This window comes from Cetorhinus maximus, chromosome 35 (assembly GCF_964194155.1).
Source record: "Cetorhinus maximus chromosome 35, sCetMax3.hap1.1, whole genome shotgun sequence".
NCBI lineage: Eukaryota > Metazoa > Chordata > Chondrichthyes > Lamniformes > Cetorhinidae > Cetorhinus > Cetorhinus maximus.
In genome coordinates this window covers 469,934-490,916 of record NC_135913.1, presented here as the reverse complement: position 1 = coordinate 490,916, position 20,983 = coordinate 469,934, and the positions used below count along the sequence as shown (strand labels likewise).

The window sequence follows — 20,983 nt, the reverse complement described above, 5'->3', positions numbered from 1 at the left end:
GATGAACAACCGCTTCAAAACATCAAGCTGCCTGCAAAGCTTCAAAACAAATTCAGAAAATGTTATAAAAGAAATCATATTTGAAAATTAAGTTTCATGGATGGAATTAAACGAAGTTAATGAGCTTTATTTGGGGAGCAGGGATGTGAGCTTCGCAGAGCCGTGTCACCTGCGGTTGGATGAAGATAAGGCGAGATAATTTCGAAAAAAAACGCAATTAAAAATAGCTTAAAATATCGCAGCAGAAAATCCTTTCCCTTTCACATAGAGGGCAGCATATCGCAATTCTTTAAAATATCTTAAAGAGATGAAAGTGAATCAGCCGGGACGGAATGTTTAGGATGAGAATAGATAATTTAGATATAAAAGCATCGCCCGAACAGGGACTTGAACCCTGGACCCTCAGATTAAAAGTCTGATGCTCTACCGACTGAGCTATCCGGGCTCATGTCCGAATTGAGTACAGCGCCCTTTACTGGCTGACAGTGAACATTGCATCGTCCAAATTGTGCATTTCCTTCTGAAGTGTCCCAAATCTGTTCATCGGATTTGTGCCACACATCCTTTGTCGCTACCCTCCGCCAACCACCCCCTCTCCCCCCACACAGACTTGATTCATAATTACTCTCCACACATCCTCACCTTTGAACTTCCCGACAGCCCCCGAGCCGCACTGTCTCATTTTGCCTGTTTTTTTGGAAGGTGTTGGGGGCTCCGTGATTGAAAGCAAAAATTGATAATATTGAGCGAAGCGCCAGCTGAAGGTGAATGCAAAAACTTCCGCAAAGAAGCAAGGAGGTGGCCGCTTAGGAAATCCTTCCAAATAGTAAGACTGAAGAGAGGGTGCAGCAGACGGAACACATTAATAAACTCCATTCTCAGGGCCAGCTGTTAACCCTGCGCCGGGTTCCATAGTGTAGTGGTTATCACGTCTGCTTTATACGCAGAAGGTCCTGGGTTCGAGCCCCAGTGGAACCAATGCTCCATTTTGGCCACATAAATGGCAACTGAAATTCAACAAGATTTATTGTGAAGAACAGTTGGCCCTCACTCAGCCCTCTTCATGTGTTCCTCACAGCCAGCAAGCTAAATGAAAATCTCTTTCCCAAAATACAACATTTAATAAGGGTGCAGTATATTCACCCTAATGCTGTCCCATTCTGCTTCGGGCGCCGAATATATTTGATATTCTTCCACCTTCTTCTTTAGTAAGCCTTCCACTATTTCACGTAACACTGATGTTCAACTGGCTGTTCTAGAATTCTCTGGACATGTTCTATCAAGCTTCTTAAATATAGGAATTACACTTGCATCCGCCAGTTGCCTGATGTCTAATGATGTCTTTGTCTAATGAATTGTTAAATATGAGTGGGAGGCTTGTGCTATCTCTTCCCGAGTTTATTTTAAAACGTCTGAATGGGTCGGGGGCTTAATCCTCTTTGAGTTTGTTTAAACTAGTCAATACCTGTCCTTTTCATTTTTAATCGCTGATCTCATTGCTTGTCTCAACATTCAATATCATGTCGGCTTGTTTTACCTCACTGATAAATATAAATCAAAAATAATTATTTAAAATTCCTGCCATGTCGCTCTGGCTACTTCTGGTATTATCATTCCCATTCTGAAGTGGTCTTATTCCAATCACCACCCTCCATTTTATGACTGCGCATCTAAAACCTTTTAATATTTCCTATTATGTTCCTAGATAATGACAATTTGTTTGTGCAAAGGCACCTGAGCCGGGTGAATATCAGCTTTTTAACCTGGGCTGCAAGGTAAAATTCCTTGTCTGCTGCCCATGTCTTTCTAGCGGGGCTGAGAGAGAATAGATCAATTTAAAGGAGATCTAGACAAGTATATGAAGCAGAAAGGGAGAGGGTTAGGGTAGTAGTTTCAGGTGAGAAAAGATGGGAGGAGACTCGAGTGAAGCATAAACGCTGGCAAAGGCTGGTTGGATAGAATGGTACACCATCCAGGCCAAAGCAGCCCGCTTGATTGGCATCCCAGTCACAAACATTAATTCCCTCCACCACGAGCGCACAGTGTGTACCATCTACAAAACACACTGCAGAAACTCACCAAACCTCCTTAGACAGCACCTTCCAAACCCACGAGAACAAAGTCATTCACATTATCTAGGAACACAAAAGGAAATATTAAAATGTTTCAGAAGCGCAGACATAAAATGGAGAGCGCTGATTGGAATAAGACCATGAAAGATCAGAAAGGATAATAGCCCAAGTAAGGACAGTGATATGACAGGAATTTTAAATGTTTATTGTCCTTTGGTATTTACCAGTGGCCCGACACCCCACCTGCTTCAACTGATCTGCTGCTGGAAGCCTCAGCAATGATTTTGTTACCTCTAGACTAGACTATCCCAATGCACAGCTCCCCGACCGTCCATATTCTGCCCTCCATAAATTTGAGGTCACCCAAACCTCCGCTGCCCATGTCCCATAAAATCTTGTCCCATGCACTCGATGACCTATGTTGATTCCCCCTTAAAGCAATGCACAGATTTTACAATTCCTTTAAGAAACCAATTATTTAAGTAAATCACACCTCCCGAATGCAATAATTTCCCACAATGTCACCAACACCCTAATTCTCCAAGAGATCCGCACTCATCGAATTCTGAACGCTTGAGCAGCCCAGATTTTAATCTATCCAACACTGATGGCAATCACTGGCCTGGGACCAAAACCCCGGAATGACCTCCCAAAACTTCTCCACATCTCTTCCGGTTTTTCAAATGTTCATTTCAACCTATGTCTTTGGGCAAGCTTTTCACCAATGCTGTGTTAAATATGAAGGAAAGACTTGCATTTGTATAGCACCTTTCACAACATTAGGGCATCCTTAAGCTCTTTGCAGTCAATTAAATTAATTTGAAGTGCACAGAGTGCTTATTGTGGTAATATAGGACTCTCTGCAACCAATTTGTGCATAGCAAGCTCCCAAAAAACAACCATGTGATCATGGCCTGGTCGTCTGTTTTTGCTGTGTTACTCAAAGGGTGTACATAGAACCCCAGGTATTACTCCCCTACTCCTCCTCACAATGGCGCTGTGGGAACCTTTGCACATTTTTCACAAAAAAAAACAAGTCCACATCTTTAAGCAGTGTCAGTGGGTGGAAAGTAATGTTGTCATTCAAAATAGTGACGCGGGGATCACTGGCTGGGCCAGCATCTGTTGCTCATCCCCAGTACCCTTGAGAAGGTGGTGCTGAGCCACCTCCTTGAACCGCTGCAGCCCACGTGGTTTAGTTACATCCACAGGGCTATTCGGAAGGGAGTTCCAAGGATTTACACTGAACAGGGACTTGAATCCAATAACAGTGAAGAAACGCCGATCGAGTTCCAAACCAGGGCGGTCTGTGGTTTGGAGGAGAAATTGCAGGTGCTGATGCTCCAATGCACCCACTGTCCTTGTCTTTGGTGGAGTTTGCGAGTTTGGAGGTTGCCACGGAACTTCGGAGCTGCTGCAATGCATCTTGTAGATGGTGCACCACAAGTGCCACTGAATGAAAAATTTGTCAACGAAAACTACACTTAATTGACACTTCAAAGCAAAGCCATGATGAACAACCGCTTCAAAACATCAAGCTGGCTGCAAAGCTTCAAAATAAATTCAGAAAATGTTATTAAACATATCATATTTGAATATTAAGTTTCATGGATGGAATTAAAAGAGTTTAATGAGCTTTATTTGGGGAGCAGGGATGTTGAGCTTCGCATAGTCGTATCAGTTGCGGCTGGATGAAGATAAGGACAGATAATTTCGAAAAAAACGAAATTAAAAATACCTTAAAATATCGCAGCAGGATACACTTTCCCTTTCACATAGAAGCAGCAGCAAATCTTTAAAATATGTTAAAGAGATGAAAGTGAATTAGCCGGGACAGAATGTTTAGCATGAGAATAGATAATTCAGATTTAAAAGCATCGTCTGAACAGGGACTTGAAACCTGGACCCTCAGATTAAAAGTCTGATGCTCTACCGACTGAGCTATCTGGGCTCATGCCAACCCACAGCACAACGCCCTTTACTGGCTGACAGTGAACATTGCATCGTCCAAATTGTGCATTTCCTTCTGAAGTGTCCCAAATCTGTTCATTGGATTTGTGCCACACATCCTTTGTCGCTACTCTCCACCCACCCTCTCTCCCCCGACACAGGATTGCGTCATAATTACTCTCCACACATCCTCACCTTTGCACTTCCCGCCATCCCTCGACCCGCACTGTCTCATTTTGCCTGTTTTTTTGGTAGGGTTTTGGGGGCTCCGTGATTGAAAGCAAAAATTGTTAATATTGAGCGAACCGCCAGCTGAAGGTGAATTCAAACACTTCCGCAAACAAGCATGGAGGTGGTCGCTTAGGAAATCCTTCCAAATAGTAACACTGAAGAAAGGTTGCAGCAGACGGAACACATTGAAAAACTCCATTCTCAGGGCCAACGTTTGCGCAGTGCCGGGTTCCATAGTGTAGTGGTTATCACGTCTGCTTTACACGCAGAAGGTCCTGGGTTCGGTCCCCAGTGGAACCAATGCTGCTTTTTGGCCACATAAATGACAACTGAAATTCAACCAGGATGATTGTGAAGAGCAGCTGGTCCTCATTGAGCCCTCTTCATGTGATCCTCACAGCCAACATGCTAAATGAAAATATCTCAGTCGGCTCACCCTAACGCTGCCCCATTCTGCTTCGGGTTCTTGTCCACATGACCCTTAAATTCATCCGCTCTGTCTCTCTGATGCTCGTTCTGACCCCAAACCCACCTCACCTCCCGCTAGATTCCCTCGGATCAAAGCCCTGCTTTATCTCGCTTGTAAATACCAGAGTAAGCTATTTATTCAATATCCCCGCCTTCTGTCTCTGGTTATTTGGGAGTATTATCCTTTCTATCCCATCGTGCTCCCTTTCCCATATGGTGCCATCATTTTATGTCCCCGCCTGTAAAATATTTCATTGTAATCTTTTGTGTTCCCAGATTATTTAATCTCAAGATAAAAGCAAAATACTGCTGATGCTGGAAATCTGAAACAATAACAGTACATTCTGGAAAAACCCAGCAGGCCTAACAGCATCTAGGGAGAGAGAAACAGAGTCCGTATGAGCCTACTTCAGAATTTCAGTGTTATTTAACCTCAAATTCCATTTTGCTTTACAGGTTTACGGCAGCTCGTACCGTGAAAAAAGGTGGGAGGCGGCAGAGGCTTCCACATCCGTTTAGGGGGGGGGCTTTCTATCCGGCCGGCTCCGTGCATATTGTGCACATGTTTGCATTAACCTAAATATAGCTGTTAGATTAATATTATCTTTTTTTTTTCTTTCAATCGGGGAGACCCCAAATTTACGAAATAAAAATGGAATGGAATTAATGGATTCGGGCCGTCTTTGGGGGTGAAGTGGACGGGTTAGCATTTGTGAAGAGCAATTGTGATTGAATTTAGCGATGGTATTGATAAATGGGTGTGTGAGGAAAAATCCGCTGAACACACTGGATGACTGCAGAAAAAGTACAGAATCTGAAGGATGCAATGTTCACCATCAGCCACTATAGGTCGCTGTGCAGCACAGCTGTCAGATCCCGGATAGTTCAGTCGGTAGAGCATCAGACTTTTAATCTGAGGGCCCAGGGTTCAACCCCCTGTTTGGCCGCTGGTTTTAACTCTGAATTATTGATTCTTATATACATCCGGAAATTATGGCCAATTCATGCGCACCTTTCAAGTTGAAGGCATCTTTAGCTTTGAATTGTAAATAGAGTGTTATGTTTATTGACAATTTTTGCACTGTCAGTGGCAAGAGATAACTGCACCAACACCTGCAATTTCCCCTCCAAACCACACACAATAATTTGCTAATACATCACCCTTCCTTCCATGGTGTTGAGTCCACATTCTGGAACCTCCTCACGAACAGCACTGTGGGTGCACCAACACCACACGTGCCGCAGCGGCTCAGGAAGACAACTCACCACCACCTCCTCAAGGGCAATTAAGGATGGGCAATAAATGCAGGGCCGGGTCGCTGATGCCAACATCCTTTGAAAGCATTATTAAAAAAAAATGCTTATTTTCATCGACAAGCTGATTTTCCACCCAACCACACCACTTACAGACATAAATTGGGTGTTGCCTTTTTTGATGAACAGTCTGCAAAGGATCCCAAGACTCCATGTCAAAGAGGAGAAGGGGAGGAATGCCTGGCGCCCTGGTTTTATCGATTAATCAACAAAACAACGGTAGGTTACCAGATCAAGATCACATTGCTCGTGGTTTGTAAATTGGCTGCTGTGATTCCTACATTACTACAGTAAGAAGACTTCAACATAATTTAATTACCTTCATCGAGCTTTGGGATATTCTAATGTCGTGAAAGGTGCGATAAACATTCAAAACTGTCCTTCTTTCACACAGCGTTAGGGAGGATGGTGAAAAGCTTGAACAAAAGGACAGGTTTACTGAGCGTTCAGAATACGCCATGAGATGGGGAGGGTTTCTGGGAAGGAATTCCAGAGCTTTGGTCCTAGGCGGGTGTTGGAAAGATTAAAATCAGGGATGCTCGAGTGAAATGAGTGTTGGGGGTGTTGGTGGCGTTTTGGGAAATTATTGACTGAGGGAGGAATGGTTGAGTTAAAAATCCTTTTCTTATTTTAAAATTAGGAACAGTTTAAATCCAGGCATTTCTCCAAAGGGAGCCAATGCAGGTTATAGATGTCACGGGCGGGTGATTTTTTTAGTACAGGGGCAATAGAGTTTTGGACCATTTTAAATTTCTGGAGGGGAGAATAGGAATGGTCGGCGAGAAGTGCATTGGGATAGTCAAGTCTAGAGGTAACAAAATCAGAGCAGATGGGTTGCAGCAGGTGGGGTGCTGGGGAATGCGGTAGAGGTGGAAATGGGCGATTTTATTGGTGATCCCGGGGCATAGTCAGATGGTGATCTTGGGGTCAAATACAAAATGAAGTATGCAAAGAGCCTGGTTCAAGCTCACACAGTTTTCACAGCGAGTAGGATTGTGTCACAAACTGGGATATGGGAGCTTGAAGCAGAGGCCAAAGACAAAGAGGAAATGTCTTCTCATTCAGTGCTGGATACTGGATAAGCAGTTTGATAAAGTGGTAATAGTTGTAGGGTGGAGAGAGGTGTTGAGGGTAAGTTGAGTGTCATTACCGTACATGTGAAAAAATTATAATGTCGCTTCTTCTTATCATGTCCACGGACAGTCCATACATGGCCCAGCCAGAACTGGACACATTTTTGCGCCTTGTTGTTGAATTCAGCAAGATCTGCAACAGTGCAGGGTTCCTCCAGCGATAGACTTTGCAGAAGATGTTGCATAGTCTGTGGCTCAGTTCCACATTCACAAGTTGTCGGGCAGGTTGTATATCCCCATTTGCTTAGTGACACCTTTGAACGACCTACACCAGTCCTAAGTCTGTTAAGGCACTTCCAGGTTGCCCAGTTGCAATTAGCTCCTGGGGGAAGGCTTTCATCCGGTAGAATTTCCGTCGCTGGGGGTTGTTCGAGATTGGCGAGCCGGTCTTTCCACAAGGCGATGCGGGCTTCAGATGGGGTTGATTGTAATGGAACAACACTGTCCATGAAGCTCTTCCTTGACTTTAGGCGGCTGGGTGTAGTTGTACGACCATGTAGAGGGTACCACTCATCTGATGTCTGACGGAGCTGCTCTTTCTTGCTGGCTACCATTATTCTTATATCAGGGGGAGCGATACCTGCCAGGATATATAGGCTGCTGGTGTTTGTTGGTTTTAAACAACCTGTGATAAGTCGGCAGCTTGCATTCAGACCGGCATCCATCTTCTTAGCATGAGTAGATCTTTCCCATGCAGGGCAGGCGTATTCGGCAGTGGAATAGCAAAGAGCAAGTGCACTGGTTCGCAATGTTTTCGAGCTTGCTCCCCATTTTGTGTTAGTGAGCTTATTCAGGATGTTGTTTCGTTCTCTCACTTTTGCCTTTGTCTTTTCGATGTGGTTCTTGAAGGCGAGGCATCTGTCAAGGGTGACTCCTAAGTAGATAGGGTGCTGATGGCCAGCATCTCAATGAGAAATAGGAACGGGCCAGGGAGAGGTCCCCGAGGGAATCCAGAGGTAACGGTGCGGGAACGGGAAGAGAAATCATTGCTTGTGATACTCTGGATCTGTTTAGATTGGTAAGTATGGAACCATACTGACTACTCAATATTTCATTCCTCATATTGAGATGGTTTTCTATCTTCTTCTTTACTAAGTATTCCATTGTTTCTCGCACCACTGCTGTTTACCTGACTGATCTCTAATTCTCTGGGCTAATTCTGTCCACCTTCTTAACTGTGGGAATTACATTTCTTTATCTGTTACTCCTCTTTCACAACATAATATTTTCAAACGAATTATTAAATATGAATAGCAATCCCTGTGCTGTAACATGTCCAAATTATTTTCAAATACGTGGAGGAATATATCCTGATCTAGCGACTCAAAGCTGAACAAGCATGAGCCGCTGTGGGCCATCAACAGGAGCAGAATTTTACTCAACCACTATCTGTAACCTCATGGCCTGGCATGTTCCAGATTCTTCCAATACCACCAAGCCAGGGAATCAGCCCTCATTCAGTGAAGAGTGCACGAGGGAAGGCCAGGAGCAGTAGCAGGAATACCTAAAAACGAGGTGTCAACTTTGTAAAGATGCAACTCAGGACTACTTGCGTGTCAATCAGCATAAGCAGCGAGCGATAGACAGAGCTAAGTGATTCGACAGCCAACGGAACAGATCTGAGCGTTTCAGTTCTGTCACATCCAGTCGTGAATTTTGGTATACAATTAAGCAACACACCGGAGGAAGAGACTCCACAAATACCCCATCATCAATGGTGGAGGAGCCCAGCACATCAGTGCAAAAGATGAGGCTGCAGAATTCGCAACAATCATGAGCTAGGAGTGAAGGGTGGATGATCCATCTCGGCCTCCTCCGGAGGTCCCCAGCGTCGCAGGAGCCAGTCTTCACCCAATTCGATTTACTCCACGTGATATCATGAAGCGGCCAATCGCAATGGAAAGTGTAACGGCAGGGGGCGCTGACAGCATTCCGGCAACAGACTTCGGCTCCAGAACTTACAGTGCCCCTAGCCACGCTGCTCTAGTGCAGCTACAATTCTGGCAGCCACCCGAAAATGTGGATATTGGCCGAAGTGTGTCCCATCCACAAAAAGCAGGATAAATCCAACCCAGCCAATGCCCGCCCCATCAGTCTTCTCTCGATCATTGGTAAAGAGATAGAAAGGGTCATCAATAGGACTATCAAGCGACACTTGCTTTGCAATAACCTGCTCACTGATGCCCAGTTTGTGTTCTGCCCAGGTGACTCATGTTCTGACCTCATTACAGACTTAATTCAAACATGGAGAAAGACCGGAACTACAAATATGACGTGAGGGTGACTGCTGTTGACATCAAGGGAGCATTTGGCCGAGCATAGCATCAAGGAGTCCTAGCAAAACTGGAGTCAATGGGAATCAGGGGGAACTATCCATCAATTGGAGTCATACCCAGCAAAAAGGAAGATGCTTGTGGTGGTTGGCGGGAAATCATCTCAGTTCCAGGACATCACTGCAGGACTTCCTCAGGGCAGTATCCTAGGCCGAACAATCTTCAGCTGCTTCATCAACGACCTTCCTTCCATCATAGGGGCAGAAGTGTGGATGTTCGCTGATGATTCCACAATGTTCAGCACCTTTCACGCATCCTCAGATACTGAAGCAGTCCATGTACAAATGCAGCAAGACCTGGGCAATACCCAGACTTGGGCTGACAAGTGGTAAGTAACATGTGCACCACTCAAGTGCCAGGCAATGACCATCTCCAACAGAAGGGAATCAAAGCAGCCTTACTTGATATTCAGTGGGATTACAATCACTGAATCCCACACCATCCTGGGGCTTACCATTGATCTGATACTGAACTGGTCGGGCACATAAATACTGTGACTACAAAGCTAGGAATCCTGCGGCAAGCAAATCACCTCCTGACTCGCCACCGCCTGTCCACCATCTACAGGGCCCAAGTCATGAGTGCAAACAAATACTTTCCACTTGCCTGGATGAATTCAGCTCCCACAACGCTCAAGAAGCTTGATACCATCCAGTTCAAAACAGCCTGCTTGATTGGCACCAGAATTACAAATATTCACTAACTCCACCACAGGCGCCCAGTAGCAACAATGTGTACCATCTATAAGATGGAGTGCGGGAATTCACCAAGGCTCCTTAGACAGCACCTTCCAAACACATGATAAATACCATTTAGAAGGACAAGGGTAGCAGATAGATGGGAACACCACCACCTGGAAATTCCCCTCCAAGTCACGTAGCATTCTGACTAAGAAATATATTGCTGTTCCTTCATGTCAATGGGTCAAAACCCTGGAACTGCCTTCCTAACAGCAGTGTGGGTGTACCTACACCACATGGACTGCAGTGGGTCAAGAAGGCAGCTCACCACCACCTTCTCAAGGGCAATTAGGAATGGGCAATAAATGCTGGCCCAGCCAGCGAAGCCCACATATGGTAGATGAATAAAAAAATCCATTTATTTAACACCCCTGTCACCTGTCTATCCTAATTTTGGGTCTTATCCTTTCTATCCCATCGTGCTCCTTTCCCAATGCTGCCTCCATTTTAAGTCCCCGCCTGTAAAATATTTTAATGTATTCTTTTGTGTTCCAAGATTATTTAATCTCAAAATAAAAGCAAAATACTGCTGATGTTGGAAATCTGAAACAAATTCTGGAAAAACTCAGCAGGGTCTAACAGCATCCGTGGAGAGAGAAACAGAGTTAACGTTTCGAGTCCCTGTGACCATTGCTCAGACTTTTATTGTTATTTAATCTCCAATTCCTCTTTGCTTTACAGCTTTACGGCAGCTGGTGCCGTAAAAAAAGGGAGGGGGCGAGGTTGGAGGCGTGGCTTCAGTTGCCCGCTGCTGAAGGCCCGCGGAAGGCGCTGCGGAGCGGATTTCTCACCCCGCCCCAGTCGGAAGTCGGCCGAGAAATGCGCAATCCGACTGTGATTGCAGTTCGTCGGAAGTTCTGGTTGGATGGCAAACAGCGAACATGGATATATAAAATAAAAGCAAAAAACTGCGGATGCTGGAAATCCAAAACAAAAACAAAAATAGCTGGAAAAACTCAGCAGGTCTGACAGCATCTGCGGAGAGGAACACAGTTACCGTTTCGAGTCCGAATGACTCTTCATCAGAACTAAGGAAAATTAGGAAAGAGGTGACATATAAACTGGTTTAAGGGGGGGGGGGGGGGGACAGGTAGAGCTGGATAGAGGGCCAGTGATAGGTGGAGATTGTCAAATGATGTCACAGACAAAAGAACAAAGAGGTGTTGACGGTGGTGATATTATCTAAGGAATGTGCTAATGGTGACATTAAGGGTAGAAAGCAGGACGAGCAAGGTACAGATAGCCCTAGTGGGGGTGGGATGGAGTGAAGGGAGCGAAATAGGCTAGAAGGTACAGATAAAACAATGGATTTAAAAATAATTTAAAAATAATACATTTAAAAATAATTTAAATAGGTGGGAAAAGAAAAATGTAAATAAATTATTGGAAAAAGGGGGATCGGAAAGGGGGTGCGGATGGAGGAGAGAGTTCATGAAATAAAGTTGTTGAACTCAATATTCAGTCCGGAAGGCTGTAAAGTGCCTAGTCGGAAGATGAGGTGCTGTTCCTCCAGTTTGCGTTGAGCTTCACTGGAACATTGCAGCAGGCCAAGGACGGACATGTGGGCAAGAGAACAGGGTGGAGTGTTGTAATGGCAAGCGACAGAGAGGTCTGGGTCATGCTTGCGGACAGACCGAAGGTGTTTCGCAAAGCGATCACCCAGTCTGCGTTTGGTATCTCCAATGTAGAGGAAACCGCTTTTTTTGTTTTTGTTATGGATATATAAAATTCCAGTTGCTACCCCAGTGAGCGCACTCGGCAGAGCATCAACCGTTTAAGCCGAGGGCCCAGTGTTTAAATCCCTTCACGGACGCTTTTTCTGTTAAATTCTCAATTCTCATGTGAATCATCCAATTCAGTGACACATCAACAACCCACGCTGAATGGACTTTGTGATTGTGTTTCGTCCGGCAGAGTCATTTTCCTGTACATCCGTTCAGGAGGGTTTTTCTATCTGCCCGGCTCCTTGCATATTGTGCACATGTTCGTAACAACCTAAATTTAGCTGTTAGATGAAGATTATCATTTATTTCTTTCAACCAGGCAGCCCCCCCAAATTTACAAAGGATAGTGGAAGTGCGTTTAGTGGGTGCGGACCTTTTGGTGAAGTGGACAGGTTTTGATTTGTGAAGAGCAATTGTGATTGAATTTAGCGATGGTATTGAGAAGGGGTGTGAGGGGAATGCGCTGAACACACTGGGTGTCTTCAGAAAAAGTACAGAATCTGAAGGATGCGATGTTCGCTGTCAGCCAGTAAAGGTGGCTGCGCGGCCACATTGCCTGTACCGGGGTAGCTCAGTCGGTGGAGCCTGAGACTTTTAACTTCGGAGTCTAGGGTTCAAGTTCCTGTTGGGGCGCTGGTTTAAACTCCTAACTATCGATTCTTATTTAAATCCAGGAATCACGAGCCATCCCTGCGCATCCCTTGAAGACATTTGAAAGATTTGCGATGTGCTGATTCTATCTGACGTGCAAGGTATTTTCTGATATCGGTGTTTTCAGTTGCATTGAATGGTATTTTCGAAATTATCAATTTTTATTTTCACCCAGCTCCAACCGCGTAAGATCCAAAGCTGATCTTCCTTTCCGTCCAGATAAAGCTCATTCATCTGTTCCAGCTTATTCCATGACAGTTAGATTTCAATTAAAATTCACTTTATGATAATTGCTGAATTTCTTTTTGAGAATTTGCATGCAATCTAAGGTTGTGAAACGGGAGCTAATGGCTTTGCTTTGAAGTGTAAATAGATTGTTATTTTCATTGACGAAGTTTGCATTGTCACTGGCAAGAGTTAACTTCACCCCAAATTTACAAAAAAAAAATTGGAAGAGCGTTTAACGCGCACGGGCCGGACTTTGCGGTGATGTGGACGGGTTAGTATTTGTGAAGATCAATTGTGATTGGATTTAGCGATGGTATTGAGAAATGGGTGTGTGAGAAAAATGCGCTGAACACAGTGGGTGACTGAAGAAAAAGTGCAGGATCTGCAGGATGCAGATGTTCGCCCTCAGCCAGTAAAGTCGCTGTGCAGCGAATTTGCGAGAGCCCGCATAGTTTAAGTCGGAAGACCATCAGACCTTTAATCTGAGGTATATGTGGGTATATGTTCTTTCTGTCTGCAAAGAATGGGGCCCTGTGTATTAATATTTGTAGCTTCCAGTACACACATACTTCACACTGCGAGCCCAACTGACAATCTTAAATTGGTTGTCAGCGTAATTCTTAGCACATTGAGGATTATTTAAAGATATGGAGGCGACAATATGGAGAGATAGTGAGGAGTGCATTGGGATTGTTAAGTCTAGAGGGAACAAGATTATTGCTCAGGCCTCCAGGAGCAGATGAGTTGAAGCCGATGTGGTGTTGGGCAATGGAAATTGGTGGAGGTGGAAATAGGCGATTTTAGTGGTGACACAGATACATAGTCAGAAGCTCATCTTTGGGTCAAATATGAAATCAAGTATGTGAACAGTCTGGTTCAAGGTCGCACAGTTTTCACACTGAGTAGGATGGAGTCAGATGCTGGGAGAGGGGAGCTTGTAGCAGAGACCAAAGAAAGGTAGGAAATATCTTTTCATTCAGCGCTGGATATTGGATAAGCAGTTTGATAAAGTGGCAATGGTTTTGGGGCGGAAAGAGATCTGAGGGGGAGCAGTGTATCAACAATGTACATGTGAAAAAAATATGATGTCACTGTGGGTCAGCATCTCAATGAGAAATACGAATGATTCAGGGAGGGGACCCCGAGGGAATCCAGAGGTGCTAGTGCGGAAATGGGATGAGAAATCATTGCTTGTGATACCCTGGATCTGTTTAGATTGGTAAGTAGGGAACCATGCTGACTACTCAATATTCCGTTCCTCATATTTCGATGGTTTTCTATCTTCATCCTTAGTAAACATTCCATTATTTCTCGCAGCGCTGATGTTAACCTGACTGGTCTATAATTCTCTGGGCATATTCTGTCCACCTTCATAACTGTAGGAATTGTATTATTTATTCGCGAATCCTCTTTCACAAGATATTTTTTCTAACGAATTATTAAATATGAATAGCAATCCCTATGCTGTAACATGTCCAGATTATTTTTAAATAGCTGGATGAATACATCCTGATCTAGCAACTCAAAGACTCAGCAAACATCAGGCGCTGTTTGCCATTAGCAAGAGCAGACTTGTGCTGAACCATTATCTGTACCCTCATGGCCCGGCATATTCCCCATTCTACCAATCTCACCAAGCCAAGGGAACAACCCTCGTTCAATGAAGAGTGCACGAGGGAATGTCAGGAGCAGTAGCACGCATACCTAAAAAGGAGGTGTCAACCTTGTAAAGCTGGAACCCAGGACTACTTGCGTGCCAATCAGCATTAGCAGCGAGCGATAGGCAGAGCTCAGTGATTCCACAACCAACGGAACAGATCTAAGCACTGCAGCCATGTCACATCCAGTCGTGAATTGTGGTGGACAATTACACAACTCCCCGGAGGAAGTAGATTCACAAATACCCCATCCTGAATGATGGAAGAGCCTTGCAAACCCCATGATAAGGCTACAGAATTCGCAACAATCATCAGCCAGAAGTGGAGAGTGGATGATCCATCTCGGCCTCCTCCAGAGGCCCCCAGAATCACAGAGGCCAGTCTTAAAGCAATTCGATATATTCCACAGGATACATTGAAACGGCTGAAGGCACTGGATAGTGCACAGGCCTGGGTTACTGACAGCATTCCGGCAACAGACTTCAGCTCTTGAACTTGCAAGGCCCCTGGCCACGCCGTTCCAGTGCAGCTACAATTCTGGCATCTATCCAAAATCCGGATATTGGCCGAAGTGTGTCCATTCGACGAAAATCAGGACAAGGCCAACCCAAGCAATGACTGCCCCATCAGCCTTCTCTCGATCATGTGTAAAGAGATGGAAGGGCTCATCAACAGTAGTATCAAGCGACACTTGCTTAGCAATACCCTGCTCACTGATGCCCAGTTTGGGTTCCGCCAAGGTGACTCAGGTTCTGACCTTATTGCAGCCTTAATTCAAATATGGAAAAAATGCGGAACTCCAAATGTGAGGTGAGAGTGAGTGACTGCCGTTGACATCAAGGCAGCTTTTGGCCGAGTGTGGCATCATGGAGTCCTAGCAAAACTGGAGTCAATGGGAATCAGGGGGAACTATCCATCAGTTGGAGCCATACCCAGCAGAAAGGAAGATGGTTGTGGTAGTTGGCGGGAAATCATCTCAGTTCCAGGACATCACTGCAGGACTTCCTCAGGGCAGTATCCTAGGCCCAACAATCAGTTACCTTCCTTCCATCATAGGGTCAGAAGTGGGGATGTTCACTGATTATTGCACAATTTGCAGCACCTTTGGCGCATCCTCAGATACTGAAGCAGTCCATTGTAAAATGCAGCAAGACATGGGCAATATCCAGACTTGGGCTGACAAGTGGCAAGTAACATGTGCACCACACAAGTGCCAGGCAATGACGATCTCCAACAGGAGAGAATCTAAGCAACTTTACTTGACATTCAATGGCATTACCATCTCTGAATCCCCCCACTATCAACATCCTGGGGGTTACCATTGACCTGATACTGAACTGGTTGAGCCACATAAACATTGTGATTACAAGGCTCGGAACCCTGCGGCGAGCAAATCACCTTCTGACTCCCGACAACCCTTCCACCATCTACATGATCCAAGTCATGAGTGCGATGGAATGGTCTCCACTTGCGTGGATGAGTGAAGCTCCGACAGCACTCAAGAAACTTGATGCTGTCCAGTTTGAAACAGCCCGCTTGATCGGCACCAGATCCACAAACAATCACTCCCCCACCACAGATGCCTAGTAGTAGCATGGCAACCCATCAACAAGATGCACTGCAGGAATTCACCAAGGCTCCCTTTAGAGCACCTTCCAAACCCACGACCAATACCATCTAGAAGGACAAGGGTAGAAGATAGATGGGAACACCAGCACCTGAAAGTTCCCCTCCAAGTATCTCAGCATCCTGACTTAGAAATATATCGGCCCTTCCCTCATGTCACTGGGTCAAAATCCTTGAAATCCCTTCCTAACAGCAGTGTGGGCGTACCTACACTACATGGGCTGGAGCGGTTCAAGAAGGCAGCTCACCACCACCTTCCCAAGGGCAATTAGGAACGGGCAATAAATGCTGGCCCTGCCAGCGAATCCCACATCCTGTGAATGAATTAATAATCCATTTATTTAATACCCCTGCCACCGGTCTATGGTTACTTTGGCTATTATCCTTTCTATCTCATTGTGCTCCCGTTCCCAATGCTTCCCTCTATTTAAAATACTTGCCTGTAAAAAAATTTAATGTATTCTTTTCTGTTCCTAGGTTATTTCATCTGAAGATAAAAGCAAAATACCGCTGATGCTGGAAATCTGAAACAAAAACAGAACATGCTGGAAAAACTCAGCAGGTCTCACAGTATCTGTGGAGAGAGAAACAGAGTTAACGTTTCGAGTCCTTATGACGCTTCTTCAGAGCTTCAGTGTTATCTAATCTCAAGTTCCTCTTTGCTTTGCCGCTTTACTGCAGCTCATGCCGTAAAGAAGCAGGCACTTGCCTGCTGCTTAAGGCCCGAGGATCTCGCTGTACTGCAGATTTCTCACCCTCCCCCCGTCGGAAGGTCGAGCAGGAAGTGTTGCAATCCGACTGTGATTGCAGTTCCTCGGAAGTGATGGTTAGATGGCAACCAGCGAACATGCGTTATGTAAAATTCCTGTTGCTACCCCGGGGAGCGCACTCGCAGAGCATCAGCCGTTTAAACTGAGGGCCCAGGGTCTAATTTCCTGTTCGCCCGCCTTTTTTTTAAAATTCTCGATTCTCGTGTGAATCATCCACTTCAGTGACACATCAACAACCCACGATGAATGGACTTTGTGATTGTGTTTCGTCCGGTACAGTCATTTTATTGTACATTCGTTCAGGAGGGTTTTTTTATCCGGCCGGCTCCTTGCATATTGTGCACGTCTTTGAATTAACCTAAATGTTGCTGTTGGATGAATATTATATATTTTTTTCATTCAATCAGGCAGCACCCCGAATTTACAAAGAAAAGTGGGAGACGTTTTATGGGCACGGGCCGGACTTTGGGGTGAAGTGGACGGGTTAGGGTTTGTGAAGAGCAATTGTGATTGAATTTAGCGATGGTATTGAGAGTGGGCGCGTGAGAGGAATCCGCTGAACACAAGGGATGACCACAGGAAAAGTACAGAATCTGAAGGATGCAATGTTCGCTGTCAGCCAGTAAAGGTCGCTGTGCGGCACCCGCATGGGCCCCAGCTATGCCTGTCTCTTTATGGGGTATGTGGAACATTCCTTGTTCCAGTCCTACTCCGGCCCCCTCCCACAACTCTTTCTCCGGTACATCGATGATTACTTCGGTGCTGCTTCATGCTCTCGTCGGGACCAGGAAAAATATATTAATTTTGCTTCCAATCTCCACCCCTCCATCATCTTCACATGGTCCATCTCTGACACTTCCCTTCCTTGACCTCTCTGTCTCAATTTCTGATGATAGACTGTCCACCAATATCCATTACAAGCCTACCGACTCCCACAGCTACCTCGACTACAGCTCCTCACACCCCGCTTCCTGTAAAGACTCCATCCCATTCTCTCAGTTCCTTCGCCTCCGTCGCACCTGTTCTGATGACGCTACCTTCAAAAACAGCTCCTCTGACATGTCCTCCTTCTTCCTTAACCGAGGTTTTCCATCCACGGTCGTTGACAGGGCCCTCAACCGTGTCCGGCCCATATCCCGCGCATCCTCCCTCATGCCTTCTCCTCCTTCCCAGAAACATGATAGGGTCCCCCTTGTCCTCACTTATCACCCCACCAGCCTCCGCATTCAAAGGATCATCCTCCGCCATTTCCGCCAACTCCAGCATGATGCCACCACCAAACACATCTTCCCTTCACCCCCCTTGACGGCATTCCGTAGGGATCGTTCCCTCCGGGACACCCTGGTCCACTCCTCCATCACCCCCTACTCCTCAGCCCCCACTTATGGCACCTCCCCATGCCCACGCAGAAGATGCAACACCTGCCCCTTCACTTCCTCTCTCCTCACCGTCCAAGGGCCCAAACACTCCTTTCAGGTGAAGCAGCATTTCACGTGCATTTCCCCTAACTTAGTCTACTGCATTCGTTGCTCCCAATGCGGTCTCCTCTACATTGGAGAGACCAAACGCAAACTGGGCGACCGTTTTGCGGAACACCTGCGGTCTGTCTGCAAGAAAGACCCAAACCTCCCTGTCGCTTGCCATTTTAACACTCCACCCTGTTCTCTTGCCCACATGTCTGTCCTTGGCTTGCTGCATTGTTCCAGTGAAGCCCAACGCAAACTGGAGGAACAGCACCTCATCTTCCGACTAGGCACTTTACAGCCTTCTGGGCTGAATATTGAATTCAACAACTTTAGATCTTAAACTCCCCCTCCCCCCATCCCCACCCCGTTTCTTTTCCCCCCCCCACCCGCCTTTTTTTTCAATAATTTATATAGATTCTTCTTTCCCCACCTATTTCCATTATTTTTAAATCTAAAACTAAAACCTTTAGTCTTTCCACCCCACCCCCACTAGAGCTGTACTTTGAATATCCTGTCTTGCATTCTTAATTAGCACTTTTCTCAGACAAAGACCACCACCTTCAACACCTCTTTGACCCTTTTGTCTCTGACATCTTTTGATTATCTGCTCACACCACACCCTCAATGTGTCTCTTCCCCCCCACCCACCTTAAACCAATTTATATTTCTCCCTTGTTGAAACTATGCTTCAGTTCTGCTGAAGGGCCATGAGGGCTCGAAACGTTGACTGATTTCTTCTCCGCCGATGCTGCCAGACTTGCTGAGTTTTTCCAGGTAATTCTGTTTTTATTTTGTTTTGGATTTCCAGCATCCGCAGTAGCTTTTAGCTTTTTGTTTTTACCGCCGTCAGAGCCCGGATAGCTCAGTCGGTAGAGCATCAGACTTTTAATCTGAGGGTCCAGGGTTCAAGTCCCTGTTCGGGCGATGAATTTTAATTGCTACTTATCGATTCTCATGTAAATCCCAAAAATCATGAGCAATTCCTGCAAATGCGTTTAAGATATTTCCAAGATTTACCATCTGCTGATTCTATTTGAATTGAAATGTGTTTTCTGATGGCAGTGTTTTCACTTGGATTGAATGATATTTTGGAAATTATCTTTGGAGCCCTCTTCCTCGGAAGGTAGTGGAAGAAGAGACTTTGAATGTTTTTAATGATGATAGATTCTTGATTAACAAGGGGTGGGTGAAAGTATATCGGGGTAGACGGGAGGTTGCAGTCAGATAGGCCATCACCTTATTGAATGGCAGAGCAGTATTGAAGGGCCGAGTGGCCTACTCCTGCTCCTGGTTCGTTTGTATGTTCGTCTGTTACCTGAAATTGGCAATTAGGAAGAAGTGACTTTTTTTTTAAATCTTCCTTTCAGCGGAACCCAGTGCAACAGAAATGATCAAAGAGCTTGCAAGTGGCAGGGTGGGGGCGGTCGGCTGTGGCCGGTGTTGGTGAGGGGCGGGGTTGGGATTGGGTTGGTGTGGGGGCGTGTCGGGGGGTCGCGGAATAGGTTTCGGTGACCTTTTCACAAGTAAAGCCTCGGAGAGGCAGCACTTGTGGCTGTGTGAGAGGAATACACAGTGCAGGCTGCACTATTGGGAAATGAGGTGCAGGATGTCAGTCAGTGAATGTGCCGGTGTAAAACAGAATTGAAAACATGGATAGTTGAGCGGGGAATGCATCAGATTTTTTTAAAATCTGAGCGTTCAAAGTTAAAGTCCTTGCTTCCGAATTGCTTTTAATTCTCACTCGCATTTTCATACAGTTGTTCAGAATCACAGAATTTTAATTCTTCAGAACAGAAATAGTTACATGGGCTATATGGCACAGGAAGAGTCCATACGGCACAGTCAGTCCGAGCCATCTTTTTTTTGTTGCTTCGCTCGAGCCTCCTGCCATCTCTTTTAATCTCAATCTGCTATATTAAACGAAACTGTGCTCCTTCTGCTCGACCTGCCTTGTGCGCATTGCCGTTTAAGCGGCGGTGAGCTCATAATTAATATTTCTTCTTTTAGCTCCACTGACGGAGCCTCAATAAGACAGAAGCAAGAAAAGAGGATGTAGCTGGTCGTGTTTTTAGTGAGGATTTGTGCACCAAACCCGTAGGGGCACTGAGAAAGGATGCGTGAGAGACAGAAGCTCAAGAGACTGGATAATTCCAAAGCAAAGAGAACGTGGGAGCTGTAATGTCCCATTGCTCCAGAGCAGCTCAACTGGGGAAACAGCACCTCATCTTCCGACTAGGCACTTTACAGCCTTCCGGACTGAATATTGAGTTCAACAATTTTAGATCATGAACTCTCTCCTCCATTCCCACCCCCTTTCCGATCCCCCCCTTTTCTTCCAATAATTTATATAGATTTTTCTTTTCTCACCTATTTCCTTTATTTTTAAATGTACTTCCATCCATTGTTTTACCTCTACCTTTTAGCCTATTTCGATTCCTTCACCCCACCCCACCCCCACTAGGGCTATCTGTACCTTGCTTGTCCTGCTTTCTACCCTTAATTAGCACATTCCTTAGATAATATCACCACCTTCAACACCTCTTTGACCTTTTGTCTGTGACATCTTTTGGCTATCTCCACCTATCACTGGCCCTCTATCCAGCTCTACTTGTCCCACCG

At 45.4% G+C, this 20,983-nt stretch overlaps 6 non-coding genes across 6 annotated transcripts; 4 read left to right on the top strand and 2 right to left on the bottom strand.

The window, feature by feature from the left end:
* Positions 1-372: 372 nt before the first annotated feature.
* Positions 373-445, bottom strand: trnak-uuu (transfer RNA lysine (anticodon UUU)). The gene has a single exon. It is a non-coding gene; the product is annotated as a tRNA-Lys (tRNA).
* A 460-nt stretch (positions 446-905) lies between these two features.
* Positions 906-978, top strand: trnai-uau (transfer RNA isoleucine (anticodon UAU)). The gene has a single exon. It is a non-coding gene; the product is annotated as a tRNA-Ile (tRNA).
* Positions 979-3,950: 2,972 nt separating this feature from the next.
* Positions 3,951-4,023, bottom strand: trnak-uuu (transfer RNA lysine (anticodon UUU)). The gene has a single exon. It is a non-coding gene; the product is annotated as a tRNA-Lys (tRNA).
* A 457-nt stretch (positions 4,024-4,480) lies between these two features.
* Positions 4,481-4,553, top strand: trnav-uac (transfer RNA valine (anticodon UAC)). The gene has a single exon. It is a non-coding gene; the product is annotated as a tRNA-Val (tRNA).
* A 1,042-nt stretch (positions 4,554-5,595) lies between these two features.
* On the top strand, positions 5,596-5,668 carry trnak-uuu (transfer RNA lysine (anticodon UUU)). Its single transcript has one exon. It is a non-coding gene; the product is annotated as a tRNA-Lys (tRNA).
* A 13,547-nt stretch (positions 5,669-19,215) lies between these two features.
* On the top strand, positions 19,216-19,288 carry trnak-uuu (transfer RNA lysine (anticodon UUU)). Its single transcript has one exon. It is a non-coding gene; the product is annotated as a tRNA-Lys (tRNA).
* Positions 19,289-20,983: the final 1,695 nt, after the last annotated feature.